General features: G+C 53.1%; 1 protein-coding gene across 1 annotated transcript in view; it reads left to right on the top strand.

Annotated features, from left to right (window-relative positions):
• FXR1 (FMR1 autosomal homolog 1) overlaps positions 1 to 12851 on the top strand; it is a 285531-nt gene that overhangs the window by 221443 nt on the left and 51237 nt on the right.

The raw sequence follows: 12851 nt of genomic DNA, 5'->3' as shown, positions 1-12851 counted from the left end.
AAGGTAGGCTCTGTCCTGATATAGGATACCCTTACAGTTTTGGTCTGTCTCCATCTGCTGGACAGGAGGCTCAACCCCTGGTCTGGACTGATCCGTGGTACTACAGGAAGGAAAATTAGCAGGTAAGAACCAATTTTCCTATTTTCTCCCAGGACAAGCAGAATGTTAGTCCTCACAGATGGGTGACATCATCAGATGGAGCACAGCACGGAATACTTTGTCAACGTTTCTAGAAACTTTGACTGGCACACTGAGCATACCCAGCAATTCACTATCCCCGCAGCCATACGAGGTCCCCCTTCAGTCTTCTTTTTTCCGTTGTTCATTTGCCTCGTGGGTTTTTAGAGCTCTTCAGCTTCTTTCTAAAAAAAAAAAAAAAAAAAATTTCTTTTTCCTAGCGTGTAGCCAGATGGACTCAGAACAAATGGGTATAGTGTGCTCCTGCTAGCAGTTGGAGACGGATCTGACGTCAGCACGGGTACATATACCCCCACAGGAAGTGTAGCAACTCAGTAATTTCCGTCTCCAAAGCAGTTTGGAGAGCCTGCACGCTCGCAGAGCGTGTTTTCCACTACTACTTTCTATTTTCTACTTTCTATATTCTACTTACTAAATTTCTACAGGAACATCGAGCCCCGCACTCCTGCGGTGATACCCTCAGGTCCCTCCCCCAGTTGAGTTTCCCGGGGTGATTTCCGCGATCCCTCGGAGGTCTAGGCCTCGGTCCGGTGGCCGAATCGCGGCAGGGATCTAGCCCCCGAGCGAGAAGGGCTCGGGTCAGGCTGAGGCGCGCCTCGGTCCCGGCGTGGACCTAGAGGCAGCGGGTGCATTTCCTCAAGCGCGGTGGTGAAGGTATTTCCCCTCTCTCCCTGCAGCCGGAGACCGCCCGGGTTCCAACCGGAAAGCGCCGAGAATCAGGTAAGGCGTACATCTCTTACTTTTGGTCTCTGAGGTACGAGGATCGGCGGCGTTGCCTGTATGCGGCACGCCGTGGAGGTCGCCATTTTGTCGCCCTTGGTCAGGTATTGAGCGCCCATGATAGGCGCCTGTATATGATTTAGCGCATATTGTTTATCATTGAGCGTATATTGCTGACCGCATACTAATGAGCGCATATTGGATATCATTGAGCGTATATTGCTGACCGCATATTATTGAACGCATATTGTAGATTATTGAGCGTATATTGCTGCCGTATATTATTGAGCACCTGTTGTATTCAGCGCATATTGCTGCCGCTTATTATTGAGCACCTGTTGTATTCAGCGCATATTGCTGCCGCATATTATTGAGCGCCTGTTGTATTGACCGTATATTGCTGCCGCATATTATTGAGCGCCTGTTGTATTCAGCGCATATTGCTGCCGCATATTATTGAGCGCCTGTTGTATTAAGCGCATATTACTGCCGTATATTATTGAGCGCATATTGTATTAAGCCCATATCCTTCAGCGCTACATTCGCAAGCCGCGATGGAACGTTCGAACGCCCCAGCGTCTCCTGCGGCGGCGCCTCCTGATTCCGGCATAAAAGCTCTCGGCCTCTGCTCAGCATGCCAGCTTAGAGCCACGCACAGCTAAGAGCCAGACTCCCTTTGTGCCCAATGTGAGGAGGCAGTGGGAGCCTCGGGCCAGGACCAGTCTCAACCGAGGTTTGCTGACAGTTCCCCAGGGGCCACCCCGGATCTAGCGGGCAGTCTCAACCAACCTGGGATCCCGGGGGACCTGGTACCCCGACGACTAGAGACCGCTTCCATTTCCTGGGTGGATCTCTTTAAGGGGATCCATGCCTTTGTACAGATGCAATCAGCTTCCCGTCCAGGCCCTGCTGCTGCTCCAGCTGATCCTGCCCCTGGACCTTCGCGCCCTTATCGTGGGCACCCGCCTCCGAGCAGTCCGGTTCAGGCGGACCCTGATGTCTCGGAGGACGAGTCCGAACCCCCTGAGGAGGGGGAACTTCCCTCGGGGATTGAGCCATATCGAACCATGAGGCAGTTCTTTCCCAAGGAAGATCTCTCCGACCTGGTATCTCAGTGCCTGGCGGAGTTGGCTATTACAGGTCCCAGCACTCCGGTGCCCTCTACGCAGAACCCTCCGCTGGAGGGTCTTCGCCCTACAGCCCGCCATTTTCCCTTCTTGCAAGCAGCACAGCAACTGATAGATTTGGAATGGGCTGCACCAGCTGCCTCATTCAAAGAGGGTCGGGCCCTGATTGGCATGTACCCCCTGGAACCGGCAATCAAGGAGATGCTGGCGTGCCCTCAGGTGGACGCCTTAGCGCTGTGGTCAAGCGCACTACCATTCCAGTTGAAGGGGGGGCGGCCCTCAAGGAGCCTCATGACCGGCGACTGGACGCCATCCTGAAACAGACCTTTGAGGTGGCAGCTCTATCTTTGCGGATCGCAACCTGCTGCACAGTGGTGACGCGTTCCTGTTTGTCACAGGTCAGGAACAATGCTCCGGCAACAGACATGGAGTCAGCTCTCTCGTTCCTCACGGATGCCGCATCCGACCTAGTCCGTACGACAGCAAAGGGGGTCTCATCCTCCGTAGCTGCCAGGAGGCAGCTCTGGATACGGAATTGGTCAGCCGACGCTCCTTCGAAGACACGCCTCACCAGAATGCCCTTTAGAGGTTCTTTCCTGTTCTGCAGCGACCTTGATAAACTGGCCAGCACATGGGGCGCGCCTCTAGTACCTCGACTGCCGGAAGATAGGTTCAAAAGGAACCAGCGCGCCTTTCCGAGGCCCTCTAGAGGTAGAAGCTCCCAGCGCTTCACTCCCTACAGGAGTCGCTACCAGGCACCTCGTCCTCAGGCCAGGAACCAGGCCTTTCGGACCAAACAACATAAGAGGGGAGCCGGCTCGGGTTCACGGCCCGGCCGCGCCTCCCAATGAGAATCAGCCGATCCATCCGGGGGACGGAGCCATAGGGGGCAGGTTAACCCTCTTCTACCCCAGATGGGTCGAGATTACGTCGGACCAGTGGGTCCTCGCCATCATCCGAGAGGGGTATTATCTGGACTTCCATCACCTCCCTCCGGACAGGTTTGTGGAATCTTTGTGTCCAATACACAAGAAGGCAGCATTGGAAGTTACCCTGGTGAGGCTCCTGTCCTTGAAAGCCATCATCCCAGTACCTGCATGGGAAATGAATTCTGGGCACTATTCCATTTATTTCATGGTACCCAAGAAAGAGGGTACTTTCCGGCCCGTACTGGACCTCAAGTCAGTCAACTGATACTTAAGGGTCCCGAGGTTTCGCATGGAAACTCTGCGCTCAGTCAAGACCGCAGTACAGCCAGGAGAATTCCTCACGGCCTTAGACTTGTCAGAAGCCTACCTGCATATCCCGATCCATGCAGATCATCAGCGCTACCTACGCTTCAAGGTTCTGGGACGCCACTTCCAATTCCGGGCTCTGCCCTTCGGGTTAGCCACGGCGCCGCGGACCTTCACCAAGGTGGTCGTAGTGGTAGCAGCGGCGCTCAGATGGGACGGAATCCTTGTCCATCCCTACCTAGACGATTGGCTGATCAGAGCGAAATCACGAGAAGAGAGCCATCGGGCAACCAACAGAGTGATCGCCCTTCTGGAAAGCCTGGGATGGGTAGTCAACCTCAACAAGAGTTGCCTATAGCCTTCCCAATCACTGGAATACTTGGGAGTCCAGTTCGACACCCAGGCGGACAAAGTCAGTCTCACTACCAAAAGAAGGTTAAAACTTCAGACGCGTCTCCGGTCCTTGATGGGAGCCAGCCGGCCCATAGCTTGGGACTATCTGCAGGTTCTCGGCCTGATGGCATCCACCCTGGAAGTGGTACCCTGGGCAAGGGCCCATATGAGACCTCTACAACGCTCCCTGCTCTCTCGCTGGAGCCCCCGCTTCCGGATTTATTCCGTGCATCTACCTCTGCCAGCCAGAGTGCGGACCCAGTTACGGTGGTGGTTGCAGTCCAACCACACGAGCAGGGGGTCGAAGATGTCCTCCCCCACGTGGATTCTGCTCACCACAGATGCCAGCCTGAGCAGATGGGGAGCACACTGCGAAGAACTCACCGCACAAGGGCGGTGGAACAGAGAAGAGTCAGGGTGGAACATCAACCGTCTAGAGGCACAGGCAGTCCGGTTAGCCTGCCTGCAATTTGCTCACAGACTGAGGAATCGGGCAGTCAGAGTGATGTCCGACAACGCCACCACGGTGGCCTACATCAACCGTCAGGGCGGAACCAGAAGCTGACAGGTGTCCCTAGAGATAGCCCCGCTGATGGTGTGGGCAGAGGCGAATCTTCAGGACATCTCCGCCGTCCACATTGCCGGGAAGGACAACACCACGGCAGACTTCCTCAGCAGAGAAAGCCTAAATCCGGGGGAATGGCAGCTGTCGCCCACAGCCTTCCAGATGATTTTGGATCAGTGGGGGATTCTGGACATGGACTTACTGGCGGACAGGTCCAATGCTCAAGTACCCAGATACTTCAGCCGCAAGCGAGATCCGTTCGCGCACAGGATCGACGCCCTGGTTCAGCCATGGCCTCCAGGGACTCTGCTATACGCTTTTCCTCTGTGGCCTCTGCTGGGCGCCCTTATCCACAAGATTCAGAAGCACCAGGGCCTAGTTCTTCTAGTGGCACTAGACTGGCCAAGAAGACCCTGGTACGCGGACATGAGAAGACTACTGGCAGGGGAGCCCCTTCCCCTGCCTCCTCTCAGGGACCTGCTATGTCAAGGTCCCATCCTCCACGAGGATCCGGCTCAGTTCTCTCTTACGGTCTGGCCATTGAGAGGGCTAGGCTGAGGAAAAGAGGTTACTCGGAGCCGGTGATAGATACTCTCCTCCGAGCTCGCAAGTTTTCCACATCCCTCACCTACGTAAGGATCTGGAGAGTATTTGAAGCCTGGTGCGACACTCATGGCACCAATCCACATGCGACCACTATCCCTATGGTTCTGGATTTCCTGCAGGATGGGCTTCAGAAGGGTCTCTCCCTAAGCTCCATCAAGGTTCAGGTGGCTGCGCTGTCTTGCTACGGTCCCAGGAGGGATGGCAAGACCATTGCCACGCACCCAGATGTTTCTCGCTTCCTGAAAGGAGTCAAGCATATTCGTCCGCCACTGAAGTGGCCAGTGCCCCTGTGGAACCTCAACCTTGTTTTGGATTTCCTCGCGGGATCCACCTTCAGACCCCTTCGGGACCTGTCTCTCCGTTCGCTAACTTTGAAGATGGTGTTCCTGCTGGCAGTGTGTTCAGCATGCCGCATCTCAGAGCTACAAGCGCTGTCCTGCCGTGATCCCTTTCTCAGAATCACTCCTGAGGCTATCCATCTTCGCACGGTTCCCTCCTTTCTACCTAAAGTAGTCTCACAATTTCACCTCAACCAAACCATATCCTTGCCTACCACGGAAGGTTTGAAGAAATCAGAAGAAGGGCGTTTACTACGCCATCTCGACATCGGCAGATTGCTGCCCAGATATCTGGAAATGACACAAGAAGTACGAAAGACGGACCATCTGTTCGTCCTGCACAGCGGAAAGAAACAAGAAGAAGCGGCCTCTCGGCCCACCATCGCCCGCTGGATTAAAGAAGTTATCAGAGCAGCTTACGTAGAGGCCGGGAAGTCACCGCCTCTACAAGTCAAGGTTCATTCTACCAGAGCCCAAGCAGCATCTTGGGCAGAATCCAGGATGCTGTCGCCTGCAGAAATATGTAAAGCGGCGACATGGTCCTCCCTCCATACCTTCTCCAGGTTCTACCGTCTGGATGTCCAGGCCAGGGAGGACACAGCATTTGCGAGGGCAGTCCTACGCGGTCCTCAGGCAGCCTCCCGCCCAGGCTGGGAGTAAAGCTTTTGTACATCCCATTTGTTCGGAGTCCATCTGGCTACACGCTAGGAAATGTTGAGATTACTTACCTGATAATCTCCTTTTCCTTAGTGTAGACAGATGGACTCAGCATCCCGCCCGGCTGCCGGTATACATGGGTTTCACCGATTCAAGGTTGGCCATGTCATTGTCTTACATAAGAGCGTCCCCTTTGCCAGGTGTCGACGCCTTCCGGTTGTGAATGCTGGTGGTCTCCAGCTCCTATCAATCGGTCAGGGGAATCCTGTTTCACTAATTCATTGATCGTCAGTACACATACATCCATAACAGCTTTTGCAAGGAAGATTACTGAGTTGCTACACTTCCTGTGGGGGTATAAGTACCCGTGCTGACGTCAGATCCATCTCCAACTGCTAGCACGAGCACACTATACCCATTTGTTCTGAGTCCATCTGTCTACACTAAGGAAAAGGAGATTATCATGTAAGTAATCTCAACATTTTTGCCAGTACTTCCTGCTCTGGGGTCCCCCCTTCGTGAGTCGGTTCTTCTGGCGTTCGATAAGTAAAGTTTTTGAGTTGTTGCGGTCTGTTCCTGAGCATCTGCCCCCCAGGTGGCTACCGACTGCATGTCTTTTTTCGATGGCGACTGGTTTTCAGAAGTGCCCCCAGCGTCCATGGACATTTGCCTGGGGCTTTCCCATGATGTTCGGTTCCCCAGTTGTGCTCAGATGACACCCAAGGGACGGCGTGCCAGCCTGGATAAGATGGAGCACCTGTTTGGATGTTGGGCCAGGGTGATCGTAGCGATCCGGGGCCATTGCCCTCAGTGACTCACCGCAAAGAAAAGGGTGTGGGAATTGCCCCTCGCTCGCGTCAGGCCATTCAAAGACCTCGGGATCATCTTCCTCAGCACCGGCGAAGGACCGGGCTGAGCACCAAGGGAAAACACTTGCACAGACTGTTGTCACTGCACGGTGCCAGCACCAATACCAGAGGGACACCAGCCTCGGCCGCAGCCCATTCAAAGCGGCCCAGTCTTCCTCCTGGGCTGGGAGCCCAAGGCATTCCCCACTGATTCTGGTGTTGGGTACCAAGCTTCTGCGGACCCCCTTGGAGGTCCCGGTTACACCTATCCGCCTTCTCCCTCATCGGCGCTCACTACGCCTGAATTCAGGGAGGAGTTGAATCGTGTGGTCCAACAGCTGATGCTCTGTGCCCTTTGGGGCCTCGAGCAACCACCAGTGCCAGCACCCTTGATGTTGGTACCCCTCCTGGAGTGGCTGAACGTGCTGCTTGGTGCCTTGCCAACGCAGCCTATGCCCAGAGGTCCGGAGGTCCTTCGGTGCCCCATCCGCCTCTGGTTCCCCCCTACGATACTATCATGATTCCGGGTTCCTCAGAGGAGGAAGATGCAGCTCCACGCCTGCCCTCGATGCCAGCGCAGCCGGCACCAAGGCTCTTTGACAGGCCGTCTGTGCCGGTGTCCCGGGACCTGGGTTTTGGCCTCCCTCCTTGACACAAAGAGGTCATTGGTGAGGAGGAGAAGACCCCTTACAACCCAACGGGTGACGAATCCTCAGAGTTTTCCTCGTAGGCCTCTGCTGATCTCTCGTTGGAGCCTTCACTTCCGGATGAGAGGCACCGCTCGCCCCCGAAGGACTTGTTCTTCGCCAGTTTCATTTGGGCAATGGCGGAGGCTGTGCCTTTTCAGCTGCTTACTGAAGAGGACGCCCGCCATAAAATGTTGGAAGTCCTCCAATTTGTCGATGTCCCGAAGGAGGTGGTGGCTGTCCCGGTGAATGAGGTCCTCCTTGAGCTCCTCTTCCGGTTATGGGAGCACCCAGGCTCTGTCGCCCCGGTCAACAGGAAGACAGACACTATTTAGTACAGCAGGCTTTGGGATTCCAGAAAAGCCAGCTCCCCCACCAGTCCATAGTAATGGAGTCAGCTCTGAAGAAGGCCAAAAGATCCCATACTCACTCTTCTGCCCCTGTGGGGAAAGACCAGAGGGCCCTGGATGCCCTAGGCCGCAAAGTCTTCCAGGGGGTGATGCTCATTGCTTGGATAGCAGCATATCAATTGTATATGAATCAGTACAACCGTAACCTCTGGAAGCAAGTCCAGGAGCTTGCTGAAGGTCTCCTGCAGCAGTTCCAAGAGGAATTGGACTCCATTGAGCAGAAGGGTTTTGAGGCCAGCAAGCATGAAGTGTGAGCGGCCTACAACGTCTTTGAGATGGCGGCAAGGGTATCGGCGGCCGGTATTAGTGCCTGGTACTGGGCCTGGCTTAAGGCCTCCAACCTCCGCTCAGAAGTCCAGTAGAAGCTGGCTGACGACCTGTGCACAGGTGAGAACCTGTTCGGAGACAAGTTCCGGGATGCGGTAGCCCAACTAAACGACCACCACAAAACCCTGCAACAACTGTCTGCCAGCACCTCAGACCCGTCCTTAGCAGCCTGTCGGAGGCCGTGTTGAGGCCCAGGAAACCTTTCTATAGGCAGCGAAGATACTATCCTCCTGCCTCTTGAGCTTAGACGTCTTGGGCTGCCAGCAGCAGGTGCCTCGGGCCCAGCCCGCGCCTCAACCCAGCCCTGCAGTGGGATTTTGACTGGTGCAGAGAGAGCAGCAGCCTGAGTCTGGTGGCCAAAGGTCCTGACCCACTGATTGGGGGGCCGGCTATGCCTGTTTGCAAACTGCTGGACTCCCATTACAACCGACCACTGGGTTTTGACCATCGTAAAAACAGGGTTACCGCCTGAATCTTCTCTGCATTCCATCAGACTTCCCTCCCTCACCGGGGTGGGGTCTTGTGGAGCATGCGACTACCCTTGAGTAGGAAATCCCGGCCCTGTTATGGGCCAAGGCCGTTGAACCAGTTCCCTGCACCCAACTGGGCTGGGGGTTCTACTCCAGGTACTTTCTCATTCCAAAGAAAACAGGCAGCCTCCGTCCCATCCTCGACCTCCGAGCCTTAAACAAGTTCCTGAGGCGAGGATGGTTTCCTTAGGCACCTTGATTCTCTTTCATCAGGGGGACTGGCTCTGCTCTCTCGATTTAAAGGATGCCTATCGCACATCGCCATATTTCCGCTTCATTGGAAATTCATGTGCTTCGTGGTAGGCCAGCGGCACTTTCAGTACAGGGTTCTACCCTTTGGCCTCGCCTCCGCACTTAGGTTCTTCACCAAATACTTTGGTGGTGGGAGCACATCTGCGTCGCAAGGGGGAGTGCATGTGTTCCCATATTTGGATGACTGGCTCATCGGGAGTGCCAGGAGAGAAGGAACCCTCTGGGCCCTTCACGCGACAATCTGAGTACTCCAGTCGCTGGGATTTCTTATCTGTTATCTCAAATCTCAGCTGACACCGTCTCAGCGGCTCAGCTTCATTGGAACTTACCTGGATACCACGGTGGCCAGGGCATTCCTCTCCAGCGATCGTATGGCAACCCTGGCGGAGCTAGCTCGGCCCTTTCCCCACCGTCAAATGGCCTGTGCCCCATCTACTTTTATGTCAGCTGGGCCACATGGCAGCATCTGTGCACATCACCCTGATGGCTCGCCTGGCCATGAGGATGACGCAGTGGACTCTGTGTTTCCAGTGGCACCAGGCCATTCAGGAACTCTCCACACTGGTCCAGGTAACCAAGCCCCTCCAGGACTCCCTCGCCTGGTGGGAACAGGAAGCCAACCTGAGCAAGGGCATTCTGTTTCAGCCCCCTCCTGCTCAGGTGATCCTTACCACCAATGCCTCCAACATCAGCTGGGCTGCACATGTAGATGGCCTCCGCACGCAGGGTGTGTGGTCGAAGCCTGAGGTGAGATACCAGATAAATTTCCTGGAACTCTGGGTGATGCGGTATGCCCTATATCAGTGATGGCGACCTCCAGTCCTCAAGTGCCACAAACAGGCCAGGTTTTCAGGATATCCACTATGCGTATGCATGAGATAATTTGCATACACTGCCTCCATTGTATGCAAATTTATCTCATGCATATTCATTGTGGATTTCCTGAAAACCTGGCCTGTTTGTGGCACTCGAGAACTGGCGTTCGCCATCACTGCCCTATATGCTTTCCAAGATTGCCTGTCCCAGAAGGTTGTCCTGATACAGACGGACAACCAAATAGCCATTTGGTACGTGAACAAGCAGGGGGGCACGGGCTCCCATCTGCTTTGTCAGGAGGCTGCACAGATTTGGGCCTGGGCCCTGTCCAGGGCCATGCTCTTGCGAGCAGTATACCTGGCAAGGACGGAGAATGTGGGGGAGGACCGCCTAAGCCAGACATTTCACCCCCACAAGTGGTCCCTCCACCCCTCTGTAGTGGACAAGATCTTCCACAGGTGGGGTCTGCTGGAGGTGAATCTCTTCGCGTTCCCTGAAAACCACAAAGTGAGTCGCTTCTACTCCCTGTACAGGGAGGACGGAGAACAAGCCATAGATGTTTTCATCCAATTGTGGAGCATGGGTCTCCTGTACGCATATCCTCAGATTCCGCTAATAGGCAAGACCCTCATGAAGTGCCAACGGGACGGGGGCTCCATGATCATGTAGCCCCACATTGACTGAGACAGGTCTGGTTCCCGATCCTGCGCAACCTATCTGTCCAGGAGCCCATACATCTGGGCACCTCCCCCAACCTCATCACACAGGATCAGGGCAGGCTATGTCACCTGAACCTCTGGTTGTTGGCCCTCACGGCCTGGATGTTGAAAGGCTAGTGTTGCAGGCCCTTGACCTTTCAGATGTCGTCTCGCAAGTCCTGGTAGCTTCTCGTAAGCATTCCACACGGACGTCCTACCAGTTGAAGTGGAGGAAGTTCTCGGTCTGGTGTGCGGAACAGGGTCTTGATCCTTTCACCTGCCCCACGCTGCGGCTCCTGGATTATCTCTGGCATCTCTCAGAGTAGGGGTTCAATCCGAGTCCATCTGAATGCCATCAGCACCTAACACTGAGGGGTGGGTGACACTCCAAGCTTGGTGCAGCCGTTAGTGGGGTGCTTCATGAGAGGCTTGCTTCAATTGAAGCCTCCACTGCATCCTCCCATTGTGACCTGGGATCTCAATGTGGTGCTAGCGTGGCTCATGCAGACTCCGAGTCTATGCACTTCTGCGAGTTTAAACACCTCACCTGAAAGGTTATCTTCCTAGTGGCAGTTACTTCCGCCCTCAGGGTCAGTGAGCTTCAGGCCTTGGTAACCTATTCACCTATGAGGTTCTTCCATGACAGGGTAGTGTTATGCACTTACCTTAAGTTCTTGCCTAAGTTGGTGACTGACTTCCATCTAAATTAGTCTATTGTACTGCCCACCTTCTTTCCGAGACCTCACTCCCACTAGGGTGAGCGGGCTCTGCACACCTTGGACTGCAATTGTGCTCTGGCATTTTACTTGGGTCGCACTGTCAGTCCACCCAAATCTTCGTCTCCTTCGACAAAAATAGGCTTGTGGTTGCGGTGGGCAAGCAGACCCTGTCCAGTTGGTTGGCAGACTGTATCACTTTCTGCTATGAGCAAGCGGGCCTTCCTCTCGGAGGCCGAGTAACTGCATACTCCATGAGAGCCATGGCAGCATCGGTGGCTCACTACTGTGCCGTCCCTATTGCTGAGATCTGCGAAGCCATGACATGGAGTTCCCTCCAAACGTTCACAGCCCACTACTATCTGGACAAGGATGGTCGACAGGACAGTGCCTTCAGCCAGTCTGTCCTTCGTAACTTGTTCCAAATCTGAGAACCCAATTCTCCCTGCCTAGCGCCCTATGTGTGGTTCATGCTGCCTCCCCTTGTTACCAACAGCACCCCTATTGTTGTTCCTGTTTCACGTTATTAGGTGTCTGTTGGCCTGGTATCTTTTGGGGGCAGCCTTCAGCTTGGTACTCACCCATCTGTGAGGACTACCATCCTGCTTGTCCTGGGAGAAAGTAGAGTTGCTTACCTGTAACAGGTGTTCTCCCAGGACAGCAGGATGTTAGTCCTCAACAAGACCCACCCGCCACCCTGTTCAGTTGGGTTTCATCTGCAATTTATTTTATTTTTTTATTTTAATTTTATCTATGCTTTAATTATTCAATTTTTTATTCAGTTATTTAATTTAATTATTTAATTAAATTTAGTTTTTATTTATGCTTTGATAAGACTGAAGGGGGGACCCTGTGTGGCTGCGGGGTCAGTGGCATGCTGGGAATGCTCAGTGTGCCAGTCAAAGTTTCTAGAAACTTTGACAAACGTATTCCGTGCCGGGCTCTATCTGATGATGTCACCCATCTATGAGGACTAATGTCCTGCTGTCCTGGGAGAACACCTGTTACAGGTAAGCAACTCTGCTTTCTGTGGCAGCCATATACCCATTAAAAACAAACCTAACTGCTTACTAGTTAGTATTGATAGCTGCACATTTGGAGAAATAATTTGCTTTCAAACAAAACTGAGTGGTTTGAAAAATAGCCACCATAGTGGGGAAAAAAGGGGCTGCCAGCAGAAAAAAGAGCTAAATATAGTTTTGAATCATATCAGTAATTTAAATATGAATAACAAAAAATCAAAATGTCTTTCTGAGTTTTTCCTCATTTTATCAGAGGAATTTTCACCTTGCCATGTTTGCTAGGTGTTTTAAGTGTGTGCTAGTATTACATGGGTCATGCTTGATTAGTGGATGGATTGCCAGTCTTAGCAGATAACTCACTTGATGACAACATAAGAACTTGACTAAGTACTTTATTTACTTAGCATTTTTCCCATAGACATAAAATGGGAGAAAATCTTCAAGCCAATAGAGGAGTGCTGAAATTTGCAAAGCTCTCATTACTTGCAAAAGCAGCAACTTGTGCTCTTAAGTTGAGCTTAAGCACACAGGTTTTCTTTTTTATATGCTAAGTGAATTTTGCAAATTGCTTTGGCTTTTCATGTAGTAAATTTACACACTAAGTTTTCTCTTATAAAATGTTATGCAACTTTAAAGTTAATGAGTTGCTGCAATGCAAAATCATGTACAGCAACTCATTAACTGTTCAGTGCAAAAATACATACAAA

This window comes from Rhinatrema bivittatum, chromosome 9 (assembly GCF_901001135.1).
Source record: "Rhinatrema bivittatum chromosome 9, aRhiBiv1.1, whole genome shotgun sequence".
In the NCBI taxonomy this organism is placed as follows: Eukaryota; Metazoa; Chordata; class Amphibia; order Gymnophiona; family Rhinatrematidae; genus Rhinatrema; species Rhinatrema bivittatum.
The sequence above is the reverse complement of the archived record's forward strand: the minus strand, read 5'-3'. Positions and strand labels throughout refer to the sequence as shown.